This window comes from Herpailurus yagouaroundi, unplaced genomic scaffold (assembly GCF_014898765.1).
Source record: "Herpailurus yagouaroundi ecotype Mexico unplaced genomic scaffold, PumYag 160, whole genome shotgun sequence".
Lineage (NCBI taxonomy): Eukaryota > Metazoa > Chordata > Mammalia > Carnivora > Felidae > Herpailurus > Herpailurus yagouaroundi.
Genome location: NW_024412401.1, coordinates 29,621,456 through 29,638,793, shown reverse-complemented (window position 1 = coordinate 29,638,793; position 17,338 = coordinate 29,621,456). Strand labels below are relative to the sequence as shown.

General features: G+C 38.7%; 1 pseudogene; it reads left to right on the top strand.

The window, feature by feature from the left end:
• Window positions 1-303: 303 nt before the first annotated feature.
• On the top strand, window positions 304-14,755 carry LOC121034336 (olfactory receptor 13C2-like; annotated as a pseudogene).
• Window positions 14,756-17,338: the final 2,583 nt, after the last annotated feature.

Here is a 17,338-nt window from a genome sequence, read left to right as displayed (position 1 = left end):
TTTTATTTTTTTTTAACGTTTATTTATTTTTGAGACAGAGAGACAGAGCATAAACAGGGGAGGGTCAGAGAGAGGGAGACACAGAATCTGAAACAGGCTCTAGGCTCTGAGCTGTCAGCACAAAGCCCGATGTGGGGCTCGAACTCACAGACCGCGAAATCATGACCTGAGCCAAAGTCGGCCGCTTAACCGACTGAGCCACCCAGGTGCCCCTTTTGTTCCTTACTTCTTATAGAAATACTCAGGGTAACTCTGGGAAGTGATCAGGTTCCTCTTCTGCCTCTTAGGGGCAGGTCTACCAAAATGAACCTGGGTTCTTACCAGTTTGTGGGGTGGTGCTCCCTAAGCTCTTCCTGGGCCTTACTAAGTTCCAGAGTGCTTCCAGACCCTTGCCCCATCGCACTGGGAGGGGCTAGTCTCCTATGGATCAGGCAGTGCACTGGTGCCAGGCGAGGTTGCTTCTCCCCGTGCTCGGAGGTTCGCACCCTGGTGACAAAGGAGGTGGGAATGCACCATCTCCAAATCCCAGACGGGAGCCCCCAAGAGATACAGCAGGATTCTCGCATAGAGAGACGGGACACCAAGGCTTCCTTTGTCCAGGAAGCAACTTTATTCATTGTGCCAGCTTGGGCTCAGTGGGTTCGAAATGAAAAAGTGAGCCCCAAGTGCAGTGGAGTATAGCTTTTTATGCAATTTCTACTTCTTTGTCTCCCATATATGGTGACACATATAGTCTGATCAGACACAGTCCAAGTTACAAACTCGTGACAGAGCTGTGCATACACAGTACAGGAGTTGATTGCATCATGCTACTTTCCCTTGTTCTGAGGATGCCTCCACCAAATTCCTTAGGGAGGGACGCTACCTCTGCCACAATTTCAGTGTAAGAAAGGAAAGACTGGGTAAAGAGCTCTGCTCTTGGGAAGGAAGCTTAGTCACGTGGTGGCAGACCAGTACCTAAGAAGGTATGTCCAGGAAGCAATTCCTTGTGGTCAGCCCAATGAACTTCAGAAACATTGATGTTGGGTACTCAGTTTTAACTTGTTTACTGTTCATTTCTGTTATTTTTCCCCTCTGTCATTATACTTGTAGTCAAAGTCTTTTTTACCTGGGATAGTGGTTTTGTGGTGAACAAATTGTATTCATTGTTTGGGTGAAGCATTTCAAGGAAAGGAGAGCACCCCCTTCAAAAGTAGAAGATGGCTGAGAGTACCTGGGATTTTATACATGTTTTCACCATTACCTCCTAATTGTTTAAATTAGATAGGTGGTGGGGCACCTGGGTGGCTCAGTCAGTTGGTGTCCGACTTCGGCTCAGGTCATGATCTCACAGTTCGTGAGTTCAAGCCCCATGTCGGGCTCTGTGCTGACAGCTCAGAGCCTGGAGCCTGCTTCAGATTCTGTGTCTCCCTCTCTCTCTCTGCCCCTAACCTACTCGCATTCTGTCTCTATCTCTCTCAAAAATAAATAAACATTAAAAAAAATTAGATAGGTGGTGATTTTATGCCAATTAGTGTGGGGGATAGGTATATATCTATTTAGGCAAATTCTTTGGAGATGCTTACAGTATGGAGTGGGATTCAGTTACAAATTAGGTGGTAGACTTACAATAAGAAAACTGAATAGCTTGATGGCTTCTAGGTTTTCACTGTATGGTTGCAGATTTTCTGAATTTCTTGTGAATTTCAAAATGGCATGCATAAGCACCAGTAAATTCTGATTTTCAACTTAATAATTTTTAGATTATTTTGTACAATGAAACACGTTTTCTCTTCACTCATTAATTTAACAAATTAACTTAATATATATAAATTCTTATAACAGTGCCTAGAAATTTGTAAGTTTTTACTCTTGCTATTAATAACTAAGAGATAATGTAGCTAAGTGAGGTCTTTCTACTATATTATCAATAAGACATGGTAGGATGAACAAAGGTATGGACCAGCAACTGGAATATATTTGGATTAAGGATTTCAACAGTATATGATTATAGAGAATGGTATAAGACACATCCTCAAGATTCCTGACTGGCTATTTGTAATACAGTATGGATGTAATATAATTAAGTCGTTAAGGGATTATTCTTGAACTTTTCAAAAGTTTTGAAAGTCGTTCTCCTGAATCAATTTAAAGCTATGGCTTATAAAAGTGCATAAATCCATAAGAGAAAGAAATATTTAAATTGCCTTCCAGAGCTTGGAGAAAATTCTTTTTCTTTTTTTTTCAGGCATAAGAACATTTTATTTTAAGAAATGTTAGCCTAAAAGAAATTAATTTATTTAAAATTTTAATTATAGTAGATTCCCAAAGTAAAATACCATCAATGATGTTTGTTAGGATGGTATTATTCTTAGTAGTACTATTAATATTAATACTATTTTTTTATTTAATTTTTTATTTTTAAAAATTTACATCCAAATTAGTTAGCATATAGTGAAACAATGATTTCAGGAGTAGATTCTTTAATGCCCCTTACCTATTTAGCCAATCCCCCCTCCCACAACTCCTCCAGAGTGTCTGCTTGAATGTCTGACTCCTGATTTCAGCTCGGTTCATGATCTCATGGTTCATGGACTCGAGACCCACACTTGGGCTTCTTCTCTCTCTCTCTCTCTCTCTCTCTCTCTCTCTCTCTCTCTCTTTCTCCTTCTCTTTCTGGCCCTCCTCTGCTCTCTCTCTCTCTCTCTCTCTCTCTCAAAATAAATAAATAAACTTAAAACAAAAGAAAGTGACAAGTCCAGTTGTCATAGGCAGGTATTTTAAGTTTATTAATTTTTTTCTTTTTTTTAAATTTTATTTTTTAGTTTTTAAAATTTACATCCAAATTAGTTAGCATATAGTGAAACAATGATTTCAGGAATAGATTCCTTAATGCCCCTTACCCATTTAGCCCATCCCCCCTTCTGCAATCCCTCCAGCAACCCTCAGTTTGTTCTCCATATTTATGAGTCTCTTCTGTTTTGTCCCCCTCCCTGTTTTTATATTATTTTTGGTTCCCTTCCCTTATGTTCATCTGTTTTGTTTCTTAAAGTCCTCATATGAGTGATGTCATATGATTTTTGTCTTTCTCTGACTGACTAATTTCACTTAGCAAAATACCCTCCAGGTCCATCCACGTAGTTGCACATGGCAAGATTTCATTCTTTTTGATTGCTGAGTAATACTCCATTGTATATATACCAATCTTCTTTATCCATTCATCCATCGATGGACATTTGGGCTCTTTCCATACTTTGGCTATTGTTGATAGTGCTGCTATACACATGGGGGTGCATGTGTCCCTTTGAAACAGCATACCTGTATCCCGTGGATAAATGCCTAGTAGTGCAATTGCTGGGTCTTAGGGTAATTCTATATTTAGTTTTTTGAGGAACCTCCATACTGTTTTCCAGAGTGGCTGCACCAGCTTGCATTCCCACCAGCAGTGCAAAAGAGATCCTCTTTCTCTGCATCCCTGCCAGCATCTGTTGTTGCATGAGTTGTTAATGTTAGCCATTCTGACAGGTATGAGGTGGTATCTCATTGTGGTTTTGATTTGTATTTCCATGATGATGAGTGATGTTGAGCATTTTTTTTCATGTGTCAGTTGGCCATCTGAATGTCTTCCTTGGAGAAGTGTCTATTCATGTCTTTTGCCCGTTTCTTCACTGGATTATTTGTTTTTTTGGGTGTTGAGTTTGATAAGTTCTTTGTAGGTTTTGGATACTAACCCTTTATCTGATATGTCATTTGCAAATATCTTCCACCATTCTGTCAGTTGCCTTTTAGTTTTGCTGATTGTTTCCTTTGCTGTGCAAAAGATTTTTATTTTGATAAGGTCCCATAGTTCATTTTTGCTTTTGTTTCCTTTGCCTCCAGAGACGTGTTGAGTAAGAAGTTGCTGTGGGAAAGATCAAAGAGGTTTTTGCCTGCTGTCTCCTTGAGGATTTTGATGGCTTCCTGTCTTACATTGAGGTATTTCATCCATTTTGAGTTTATTTTTGTGTATGGTGTAAGAAAGTGGTCCAGGTTCATTCTTCTGCATGTTGCTGTCCCGTTTTCCCAGCACCACTTGCTGAAGAGACTGTCTTTATTCCATTGGATATTCTTCCCTGCTTTGTCAAAGATTAGTTGGCCATACGTTTGTGGGTCCATTTCTGGGTTCTCTATTCTGTTCCATTGATCTGAGTGTCTGTTCTTGTGCCAGTACCATACTGTCTTGATGATTACAGCTTTGTAGTATAGCTTGAAGTCCGAGAATGTGATGCCTCCTGCTTTCGTTTTCTTTTTCAAGATTGCTTTGGCTATTTGGGGTCTTTCCTGGTTCCATACAAATTTTAGGATTGTTTGTTCTATCTCTGTGAAGAATGCTGGTGTTATTTTGATAGGGATTGCACTGAATATGTAGACTGCTTTGGGTAGTATCGACATTTTAACAATATTTGTTCTTCCTATCCAGCAGCATGGAATCTTTTTCCATTTCTTTGTGTCTTCTTCAATTTCTTTCATAAGCTCTCTATTATTTTCAGTGTATAGATTTTTCACCACTTTGGTTAGATTTATTCCTAGGTATTTTATGGTTTTTGGCACAATTTTAAATGCGATTGATTCCTTGATTTCTCTTTGTGTTGCTTCATTGTTGGTATATAGGAATGCAACTGATTTCTGTGCATTGATTTTATATCCTGAAACTTTGCTGAATTCATGGATCAGTTCTTTTGGGTTTTACATATAGAGTATCATGTCATCTGCATGTAATCTTTTGGGTTTTACATTAGAGTATCATGTCATCTGCGAAGAGTGAAAGTTTCACCTCCTCCTGGCCTGTTTGGATCCTTTTATTTCCATGTGTTGTCTGATTGCAGAGCCAATAGGGGAAGGTTCTCAGTTTTTCCCCACTGAGGATGATATTAGTGTTGGGTCATTCATATATGGCTTTTTTGATCTTGGGGTATGATCTTTCTATCTCTACTTTTCTGAGAGTTTTTATCAAGAAAGAATGCTGTATTTTGTCAAATGCTTTTTGTGCATCTATTGAGAGAATCATATGGTTTTTGCCCTTTCTTTTATTGATGTGATGATTCACAATGATTGTTTTGTGGATATTGAACCAGCCCTGCATCCCAGGTATAAATCCCACTTGGTTGTGGTGAATATTTAAAAAAAATTTTTTTTAATGTTTATTTATTTTTGAGACAGAGAGAGACAGAGCATGAACGGGGGAGGGCCAGAGAGAGAGGGAGACACAGAATCTGAAGCAGGCTCCAGGCTCTGAGCTGTCAACACAGAGCCCAACGCAGGCTCGAACTCATGGACCGTGAGATGATGACCTGAGCCGAAGTTGGACGCTTAACCGACTCAGCCACCCAGGTGCCCCGTGAATATTTTTTTTAATGTATTGTTGGATCTGGTTGGCTAGTATCTTCTTTAGGATTTTTGCATCCATGTTCATCAGGGAAATTGGTCTATAGTTCTCCTTTTTAGTGGGGTCTCTGTCTGGTTTTGGAATCAAGGTAATGCTGGCTTCATAGAAAGAGTTTGGAAGTTTTCCTTCCATTTCTATTTTTCGGAACACCTTCAAGAAAGTAGGTGTTAACTCTTCCTTAAATGTTTGGTAGAATTCCCCTGGAAAGCAATCTGACCCAGACTCTTGGTTTTTGGGAGATTTTTGATTACTAATTCGATTTCTTTACTGGTTATGGGTCTGCTCAGATTTTCTATTTCTTCCTGTTTCTGTTTTGATAGTGTATATGTTTCTAGGAATTTGCCCATTTCTTCCAGATTGCCCGTTTTATTGGAGTATAATTGCTCATAATAGTCTCTTATTATTGTTTTTATTTCTGCTGTGTTGGTTGTGATCTCTCTTCTTTCATTCTTGATTTTATTTATTTGGGTCCTTTTTCTTTTTGATCAAACTGGCTAATGGTTTGCCAATTTTATTAATTCTTTCAATGAACCAGCTTCTGGTTTCATTGATCTGTTCTACTGTTTTTTTTTTTTTTTTTGGTTTTGATAGCATCAATTTCTGCTCTAATCTTTATTTCCGGTCTTCTGCTGGTTTGGGGTTTTATTTGCTGTTCTTTTTCCAGCTCATTAAGGCATAAGGTTAGGTTGTGTATCTGAGATCTTTCTTCCTTCTTTAGGAAGGCCTGGATTGCTATATACTTTCCTCTGATGACTGCCTTTGCTGCATCCCAGAGGTTTTGGGTTGTGGTGCTATCATTTTCATTGACTTCCATATACTTTTTAAATTTCTTCTTTAACTTCTTGGTTAGCCCATTCATTCTTTACTAGGATGTTCTTCAGTCTCCAAGTATTTGTTACCTTTCCAAATTTTTTCTTGTGGTTGATTTCGAGTTTCATAGCATTGTGGTCTGAAAATATTCATGGTAAAATCTCAATCTTTTTGTACTTACTTAGAGCTTATTTGTGTCCCAAGATATGGTCTATTCTGTAGAATGTTCCATGTGCACTGGAGAAGAATGTATATTCTGCTGCTTTAGGATGAAATGTTCTGAATATATCTATTAAGTCCATCTATTAAGTCCAGTGTGTCATTCAAAGCCATTGTTACCTTGTTAGTTTTTTTGATTAGATGATCTGTCCATTGGTGTGAGTGGGGTGTTGAAATACCCTACTATTATGTTATTACTATCAATGAATTTCTTTATGTTTGTGATTAATTGATTTATATAATTGGGTGTGCCACATTTGGTGCATAAATATTTACAATTGTTAGGTCTTCTTGGTGGATAGACCCCTTGATTATGATATAATAATGCCCTTCTGCATCTCTTGATACAGTCTTTATTTTAAAGTCTAGATTGTCTGATATAAGTGTGGCTACTCTGGCTTTCTTTTGTTGGCCATTAGTGTGATAGATTGTGAAAGATTGTGAAAGATTACTTTCAATCTGAAGGTGTCTTTAGGTCTAAAGTTGGTCTGTTGTAAACAGCATATAGATGGATCTTGTTTTCTTATTCATTCTGTTACCCTATGTCTTTATTTACTTATTAAAAATTTTTTTTCAAGATTTATTTATTTTTAAGAGACAGAGTGTGAGCAGGGAAGGGGCAGGGAGAGGGGGAGACACAGAATCCAAAGCAGGCTCCAGGCTCTGAGCTGTCAGCACAGAGCCTGATGCGGGACTTGAATGCACAGACTATGAGATCATGACCTGAGCCAAAGTTGGATGCCCACCCACTGAGCCACCCAGATGCCCCTACCCTATGTCTTTTGATTGGAGCATTGAGTCCATTGACATTTAGAGTGAGTACTGAAAGATGAATTTATTGCCATTATGTTGTTTTAGAGTTGGGGTTTCTGGTGGTGTTCTCTGGTTCTTTCTAGTTTTTGTTGCTTTGGGTATCTATCTATCTATCTATCTATCTATCTATCTATCTTTTCATCTTTTCTCCCCTCTGAGAGTCCCCCTTAAAATTTCATGCAGGGCCAGTTTAGTGGTCACAAACTCCTTTAATTTTTGTTTGTCTGCGAAAGGTTTTATCTCTCCTTCTATTTTGAATGAGAGCCTTGCTGGATAAAGAATTCTTGGCTGCATTTTTTTCTGATTCAGCACATTGAATATATCTTGCCACTCCTTTCTGGCCTGCCAAGTTTCTGTGGATAGGTCTGCTGCAAACCTGATCTGTCTTCCCTTGTAGGTTAAGGAAATTTTTTTTCCCTTGCTGCTTTCATGATTCTTTCCTTGCATGAGTATTTTGTGAATTTGACTGTGATACACCTTGTTGATGGTCAGTTTTTGTTGAATCTAATGGGGTCCTTTGTGCTTCCTGGATTTTGATGTCTGTATCTTTTCCCAGGTTAGGAAAGTTTTCCACTATGATTTGCTCACATAACCCTTCTACCCCTATTTCTCTCTCTTCCTCTTCTGGGACCCCCTATGATTCTGACGTTGTTCCTGGTTTTTTTTGTTGTTGTTGTTTGTTTTAATTTTTTTTTTTTTGCATTTATTTATTTGAGAGAGACAGTGTGAGCAGGGGAGGGGCAGAGAGAGAGGGAGATACAGAATCAGAAGCAGGCTCCAGTCTCTAAGCTGTCAGCACAGAGCTGGATGAAGGGCTCGAACCCATGAACTGTGAGATCATGACCTGAGCTGAAGTCGGATGCTTAACTGACTGAGCCACCCAGGCGCCCCTGACGTTGTTCCTTTTTAATGAGTCATGGATTTCTCTAAATGTTAAATCGTCCTCTTTTGCCTTAATTTCCCTCTCTTTTCTTTTCTGCTTCATTATTCTCCATAAGTTTGTTCTCCATGTTGCTGATTCTCTGTTCTGCCTCATCTATCCTTGCCGCCACAGCATCCATCCGAGATTGCAGCTCAGTTATACCATTTTTTATTTCATCCAGACTAGCTTTTACTTCTTTTATCTCTGCAGAAAGGGATTCTAATCTATTTTCAACTCCAGCTAGTATTCTCATTTTCACGGTCTAAATTCTGATTCAGACATCTTGGTTGTATCTGTATTGGGTAAGTCCCTGGCTGTCGTTTCTTCCTGCTCTTCCTTTTGGGGTGAATACCTCATTTCGTAATTTTGAAGGGAGAAAAGGAATTAATGTACAAAAAAATTAAAATTAAAAAAAATTAAAATTAAAAAAAATTAAAATTAAAAAAAATTATAATTTTAAAAATTAAAAAAAAACACACAAAATTGAATAAGTGATGTTAGATTCTAGGTGTGTTTTGGTCTGGGTGTTGAAAGGGTCTTGATAGATAAAAAAGGGGAAAGAAAAAAAAGAAAACCATTTGAAAATTTGAAAAAATGAATACACTGAAGTAGACTTAAATGAAATGGTGGAAGTAAAATAGAATTTGAAAAAATTTACACAAAAGTAAAAAAATATAGTGAAAAGAATTTAAAATATTTTTAATAAAAATTGAAAATAAAAATGAATTTTTTGTCTTTCTGTATTCAAGAAAGAGAGAAAAAAGAAAGAAAAAAACAACAAAGAAAAAGAAAATTAAATAGATGGACTGGCGAATAGATTGAAATGTGACTGAAATTACTTCATTTTCCCCTAGAAGTCAAACTATGAAGTGCTTTATAGTCCATAAACTAAGCAGGCAGAGAGACTTGTATTCCTTACAAGCGAGGTTGGCCCAGTTAGGTGGGGCTTAATGTAACTGCTCCGTTCTCCACTAGATGGTGCTGCTTAGCTTACTAGGGTGGATTGTTGTGGTGCTTGTAGGTGTGCATGTGCATGCGTGGGAGCGGTGAAAATGGCGTCACCCAGCTACCCAGTCTCTAGTATTGGAACTCTGTTCTCCCCCAATCAGCAATAACGCACCCATCCTTTGTCTTTGGCTTCTGTCCACTCCCCACGTTTACACAGTCTGTGACCAAGCCCCAAGCAGCACCGCCGTCCTGAGCTTTGTCTCAGATGCGGCTGTTTTTCCTGATTCCTTACTTCTGAGCGACTGTGGCTTTGACCCGTTCTGCCCCTCTGCAGGAGGGTCTCACTGAGCAATGGCCAGGTGCTGGCCTCACCCAGGAACGTTTGCGAGACTGTGCGGCTGCCAATGCCCAGAGACTGTGCTGGGTGCCAGCGAGCCCCAGAAAAAGTTCACGAGATAGTGTAGCAGCAGTGTTTCAGGGATTATGGAAAAACACAACACGTGTCTGGCAGTAGGGTTCACTTTTAACAAAACTGTTCCAGCACCAGCAAACATGGTTGTTCTCCCGGGTCCACTGGGGCCTTGCCTTTGGGGACCCACATAGCCTCTACCAGGTGTCCTCCCAGCAGGGGAACCACCTCTCCCTGTGTGGCCTGAAGAACCCCAGACTCCACTCTGCTCCTGCGGATTCACCCTTCCCACCAGAGCACCGCCAGGTATGGAGCTGTGGAGTTTCAGACTCTGCACTCCCCCTGTTTATAGAGTCTTAAAGGAGGGAATTTAAACCCTCCCCTTTCTCCTTTCTCCTTTCTCCCTTTTTAGTTTAGTTTAGTGGAAAAAAAACTGTTTCCATTTTTCCACTTTCTCTCCAGCTGCTTTTGGGGAGAGTGCTTTGCCCGTATGCTCCCCCCCCATCTCTATCCTTTCTCCACATGTAAAAGAGACTCCCTGCCCTCTGCAGCTTCTCTCTCCCCCAGTTCGCCTCTCTGAGTTGTGTACCTGCTGAATTGTGTGGTTCAGGTTGTTCATAGTGTTGTGTAATCCTCAGATTAGTTTTCTAGCTGTGCAGGATGATTTAGTGTTGGTCTGGCTGTATTCATGCACACAAGACACACAAGTTGTTCTGCCATCTTGGCTCCTCTCTGATAAAAATGTATTTAAAATTTTTTTGTTTTTACATTTTATTTATTTTTGATAGACAGAGACAGAGCACAAGTGGGGGAGGGACAGAGAGAGAGGGAGACACAGAATCTGAAGCAGGCTCCAGGCTCTGAGCTGTCAGCACAGAGCCTGATGCGGGGCTTGAACTCACAAACCACGAGATGGTGACCTGAGCCAAAGTCAGACGTTTAACTGACTGAGCCACCCATGCGCCCCCAAAATGTATTTTTTAAAAAAGTTTACTTATTTATTTATTTTGAGAGAGACAGGGAGACTTCAAGCAGGGGAGAGGCAGAGAGAGAGGAAAAATCTCTAGCAGGCTCTGCACTGTCAATGCAGAGCCTGATGTGGGGCTCAAACTCCTGAAGCATGAGAAATGACCTGAGCCAAAATCAAGAGGTGGTCGCTTTACTGACTGTGCCACCCAGGTTCTCCTGATTGATAAAAATTTAAAGTGACTCTTGTAGGAGCGTGAAATTTGGGATGGATATGTAAAAGAATTTGAAAAAATAAGTCAAGAAAGATGAAGGAAGCCAAAATAGTGCTTATTATATGCTGGGTGCCTTATATGCACTATTTTATTTATTCTCCCAAGAACACCACAATGAGACTGTTAATTATAGGTGAGCATTCTGAGACATAAAAGTTAATTGCCCAAGGTCAGATTGCTAGTAACTGGCCTTGTAAGCATAAGGGTCATAGATGTGGGATGCTAGCCCTGAGGTCATTGCTGGCCATAGACAGGCTTAATCCAGACAGAAAACATAAGAAATCTGTGTCTATATGTTCTGCATAAAGAACCTCTTAATTATCCAGGGCACTGACAAGAGGCTTCCAGTGAGGACTGAGTGAAGTAATGTGGACTAAATCTACAGTTTTACCAATGCAGGGTAGGGCTGGGAAGAGGAAAATCTGGGGAAACTATAGGTAGAGTCCCCATAGCTTTTTCTGCAGCACAGACTAGTATGTGGCTACCTGAAACCCTATAAGATATCCTCTCATTATGAGCAAGGATTCATATGTGCCCATGGCAGCTGGGTCCTGGTTTGCTGGGGTTATCAACTCTGCAGTACAAACTGCATTTGTGGTACAATTGACCTTCTGTAGGAATAATGTCATCAATCATTTCTCCTGTGAACTTCTTGCTATCATGAAACTGGCCTGTGTTGACATCTCAGGCAGTGAGTTCATCAGGCTCATGGTCACAACACTGTATATTGACTGTTAATAATCATTATCTTTTACACGTTAATCATTGTCAGCATCCTCATATTTGCTTTTATAAGGGGAGAAACAAAGTATTGTACACCTGCTCAGCCCATCTGACTGTGGTAATAATATTCTACAGAACCATTCTCTTCATGTACATGAAGCTCAAGTCTAAAGAGACACTTAATTCAGATGATTTCAATGCTACTGACAAACTGATATCCATGTTCTATGGGGCGATGACTCCAATGATGAATCCTTTAATCTACAGTCTCAGAAACAAGGATGTGAAGGAGGCAGCTTCATAGCAGCTTGTTTAGCAAGTTAAAGGAAAAGGTGATTGGACTGTGAACACATTGGACTTCGTTGAAACTTTAGAATTATGTTGGAAGTTTGGTTACTTTTACTTTTTTTTTCACTTTTGTATATTATTTAGCAATTTTTCATAATGACATACAGCATTTCAATATTATGGCATGCTCACTATAGAGAATTTGCAAGATACAGACAGTAGGGTGAGGGAAATAAAGAGGTCACCTATTACTCTAACACTAGGAGATGGGTTTCAAGCGTTTTGAACAATATCTTTTGTGTTCTGTATATACTTCAATGTTGGAATTGGGTACTATATGTCTTTTTATGTTCCCCTTCATACATAGTCCTATTTCATATGCATCACTTCATCAAATGCTTCAAAAAATAAGTTCTCTGTTGTGAGAAAAGCAAAACAGAAAAATCCTCAAAACTGCACCCACATTCCCCAGTGGAGAGCCTTGTGTTGTAGTTTCACATTAATCTCAAAATCCTCCTAAGTCATTGGAGATACTATTTTCTTGGAGAATATCTTTCCTGTGGAACTAAGTGTGCGGGCATTTGGGACTATTGAGGGAAACTGGTAAATTCCTTAAGGATGGAGCCTATGCAATCAATCGGAACGTCCTTATTTTATCTTCTTTCTTTGTTTCAGCTTACATGTTAGCTCTAGCATAAAGAAAATTTTGCAAAATTAAAACTGGGTTGGAAAAATCAGTCTATTGGTCTAGACAATAATGTGGACAAGTGTTGGGTTAGATGGCATCATATCCATGCCCATTTAGGAGAAGCCAGGCTTTTTGATATCCTGAGATCATTCCAATACTTTTCCAAAACTTAGAAGAGTATCTAAGTTCTTGATTTCTAGTGTGGACCTGCATTGATGTCTTGTCTCTCTTACTAATACCTTTGTCACCTTAGTGATCTGAGAAGGTAGATTTGGGGGGATGTCACACAGGATGTGATATTATCTTGATTTTGCTTGGCTTCCTCCTCAAATTTTTACTCTATCTGAAGAACATTTCTAATTTACAGGCCAACAGGAATGAGAAAGTGTGTTCAAGAGTAAGCCACATTCTAGGAAATCCATTAGGCTGGATAAATTTTATATTGATGGAACAGTAAAGTTAGAAGATGTTAGAGATTAACATATTTTACATAGGCAAATAAGAGTTAAATGCTTGTGGTATTTGGGTATATTAATGTCACTTTTCCAAGTTCAGTTTTTAATTTTAATGGCAGGAATATCAAACAGTCATGAACTCTACTTAAGTCCCTTTAACTTCCATCCTAGATATGCACAGATTAAATCTGATGGCAAAGGTTGAGACTATTGATGTATTAGAATCACACCCTAGTGAAATAGGCTGTAAAAACCTATTAGTGGGGTGTTTGGGTGGCTCACTTGGTTAAGTGTCAGACTCTTGATTTCAGCTCAGGTCTTCTCTCCCACTTCCTGAGCTGGAGCCCTGCATTGGGCTGTGTGCTTGCAATTGAACACACAGAGTGTGCTTGCAATTCTCTCTCTCCCTCTCTCTCTGCCCCTCCCCAGCTTGGCTGCTCTCTCTCTCTCAAAACAAACAAACAAACAAACAAACAAACAAACAAACATAAAAACCTATTAGTTTCCATAAACACACTCAACAGACTTTTATTTCCTGAAGAATTCCTGGTATGTAGAAAACCTCTAGAGTCAAGCATATTGTGTTTGACCCACAGGCCATTTTGGATACTCAGACTCTACTTTTGTTTTTGTTTTTGTTTGTTTGTTTGTTTGTTTTTAGCTTAAATCAAAATGCTTCCATAAGCTCTCTGGGATGACTGACATAGGGCCTAGTCTTCTATCAGACTTTAAACTTTTGAATCTACTTAATTAAAGAAAGTAGAAATTATATTGTATCTTTTCTAATGTCTTATTTAATTTTGAGAGAGAGAGAGAGAAAATGAACAAGTGGGGGAGGGGCAGAGAGAGAGAGAGGGACAGAAAATCCAAAACAGGCTCTGCACTGACAGCAGTCAACCTGGTGTGGGGCTTTAACTCACAAACGGTGAGATCATGACCTGAGCAAATCAGATGCTCAACCAAACTGAGCCACCCAGATGCCCTGAAAGTAGAAATTTTAATATGCATCTTTCTCCTCAGAAGAGAAGATGAAGATAGTTTTTTCCCTGTCAGTGTTGCAGAATAAATTCTGAAGATAAGAAAAACAAGTCATATGTTTTGATGTATCCATATGTTCAAATTGCTAGGCATACATGTTATCACTATAATACCGATATGCTTTATTTAATACTTCAGCCTCTACAGGGTTTTTCCATTCAGGAAATTTATTTTAAAAGACTTTTCTATTTTTCCAATTCTCATTTAATTAGGATTTTTTGACTTGGAAAACTTAAATTTCCTGACAATTCTGGGAAGGAATTATTGCATAGAAACACTTCCATTCTATTATTTAATAATAATAAATGAAATATTTTTTTCCCATTCAGAGTGTATTCTATCATTTGTAACTAATCCCTGATTGATATGTATGGCATATGAGGTCATCTTTGCTTTGGTCTGTTTAGTTTCATCTTCCACCAGCCCCCATATGCCTCTCTGTTTATATTTATCTTGTGATGCTGCATTATTTTTATTTCCCTGCCTTCATCATGCCATTTCTTGTCTTATACCATGGTGTTATTGTTTCTTCTTCCTGGATGTCCTTCCTCATATTATTTACCTCTCAAAATCCCACTCAAAAAGTTCAGGTATCACCTCTCCTGGCAACTGTGTCTTGATTCTGAGTTACTTGTCACTTATACTTCCATAGCACATTAAACCATCATTTTATTTTATTTTCTATTTTTGAGAGAAAGAGAGTGGGGGAAAAGCAGAGGGAGAGGGAGATAGAGAATCTCAAGCAGGCTCTACTCCCAACACAGAGTCCTATCTGCAGGTCGATCTTAGGACTGTAGGATAATTCAGGACATGAGCTGAAATCAATAGTCAGACACTTAACCACTGAGCCACTCAGGTGCCCATAAACCATCATTTTAATTGCAGCATTACGACCTTTTATTGAAATCATCTGATTACATGGATATTTTTATTACTACCTATAGGACAGGTAGAGACTGCATCTTGGGCATTTTTATATTCATAGAAATTCTTACTCTTGGCTTCATTGAGTAATTGAGTATATATATAATAAATATCATATAAACAGTGATTTTAGAAAATATAAAACACTTAATAGAAATATGGGTAGAAGACATGAATATACAACACATATAAAAGACAATACAGCTATTTAAGTCACAACAAAAGTTAAATATTATAGTAGTTAAAAATTCCACTAAAAGGCATGATGAGATACTATTTTAAGCCCTTTAGATTACCAAAAAAAAAAAAAAAATCCCAAACTATTGAAAGCATCATTGATGACAAGAGCAAGAGAAAAATCAGCAGTACTGTAATAGTGGTGGGAGCATAAACTAGTACTATCTTTTAGATTCATAAAAATCTTCACTGTTTTTGGCCACATCATTTCACTTCTAGAATTCGATTTTAACAAAGTGATTTGAACTAATTTTGTTAAAAATGATTTAAAAAGAAAACGAAAAAAATATCATTCAAAAGTAAGCAGCCTTAAGTTTCCTCATTGGATCTTTAGAGGGGCAAATGATTTTAGCTTGATTTATTATGTTGTTTTATAATGAAGATCAGGCTCCTTTCTGAACTATGGTTGTTTTCAGCTTTGTTTCTTAAACCTTTATATATTATCTGAGGATATCTTTTCTTTCCTTGCCTTTCTTTTCCCTTCTCCTTTCTTCCTTCTAAAAAATCATTTTCCTGGGGCACCTGGGTGGCGCAGTCGGTTAAGCGTCCGACTTCAGCCAGGTCACGATCTCGCGGTCCGTGAGTTCGAGCCCCGCGTCGGGCTCTGGGCTGATGGCTCAGAGCCTGGAGCCTGCTTCCGATTCTGTGTCTCCCTCTCTCTCTGCCCCTGCCCCGTTCATGCTCTGTCTCTCTCTGTCCAAAAAATAAATAAACGTTGAAAAAAAAATCATTTTCCTTTCCTGTACAAAGACTGTGTATTACTTTTAGAATATTTACAATGTGAATGTGTTAATTCAAAAAGTCAACTTTTGTTATAAGAAGATTTATAAAGTGAATATAAAATTGTACAGTAAATAATCTATACTTCCAAAAAGGTTGTGTGTGTGTGTGTGTGTGTGTGTGTGTGTGTGTGTGTGTGTGTTTGCATGTGTGTAAGACAGGGAGAAAAAGAGATTGAAAAATTGAGAGAGAATTCAGTTGGGGAAATTTTGATGACTGCACATGAGCCTCTTTATGATTTTTGTGTGAAACAGTGTAATGGGCCTCTGGTAATTAGGTCTTTAGGGCTTTATTTCTGAAGTCTCATGTTTTATACATATTTCATTTATGAAGCAATTTAAAGTTGCCCATAGAGGTTTAGAGAGGTCCTTAAGAACACTTAAATTGTGTCCTAAAGCATGGAGCAGATTCTTTGGATATTTGTGGATCTCCACAATGGGGCAGTGTTTTAGCCTGGGCTTTATGGGGAAATTGCCCCATTCCTAAAATGTATGGTTAAGTATCAATTTCCTTCCTATTTCGAACTAGAGGAATCTAATGGTGCTTTGTCTGAACTAGCAGAATTTATCTTTGTAGTCACACCTGTAACAGTCATGTGTCTATAAATGTCAAACAATCAGTGAGTTTCTATGGCCAAATGATTACTCACTAGTAGCTGCCTCTTTGGAGGCTCAGCTACTAATGTGGAGTCATGAAGATTGGCTGCAAGTAGAAAAGCAGGACAAAATCATCTGTTGCTGCAACCTAGAGAGACAGGCAGTCTCTGGTTTGAAGGTAAGTTACTGCAAAGACAGGAAACACACTTATCATCGATAAGTAGGAGTTGGACTGATGGTTTAAAAGTGTCAATTTTGAACATGAGATGTTTTTCTCATTGAGAGATTGAGTGTTAGAAAGGGAATTTAAGGGTCTAGTGACTGAGATGTGGTGGGGGAAAAAGAGCTATGGGACCAAAAGAGCAGTTCTTATGCAAAGACCACTGCACCAGCTGGAACCAACTGGAAGGAATTTGCCCAGTAGGATGAGTTACTTTTTATTAATGTTCAGCTTTTTAGTGTGTTACATCGTATTTGGACACTGTTATTTTCTTGAGCGAATTGAGGCTTACTATAGGGTGTACAGTAGACTATGTGTTCTTTGGTAAACAAGTCATCGCTGGTCCTCTAGCAACAGCTCAGTTCCATTTGGTTCAGTCACTTAAGAACAAGGTGAACTGTGTTCCAGGTACTGTTCTAGGGCCTCTTTATACAGAGATAACATACGAGGAGGATCCTATGACCAATTTGGATTTTTTTAAAGAAACTGAACAGTATCATTTTGTGAACTGAAAAAGAAAATTTACCAAAGCAATGCATAGCCAGAAAGACACCTGCTTGGGCATTATTCTAGTATGTTTGCATGCAGTATTGGGGACTATTTTGAATATCTGCTTTTCGATC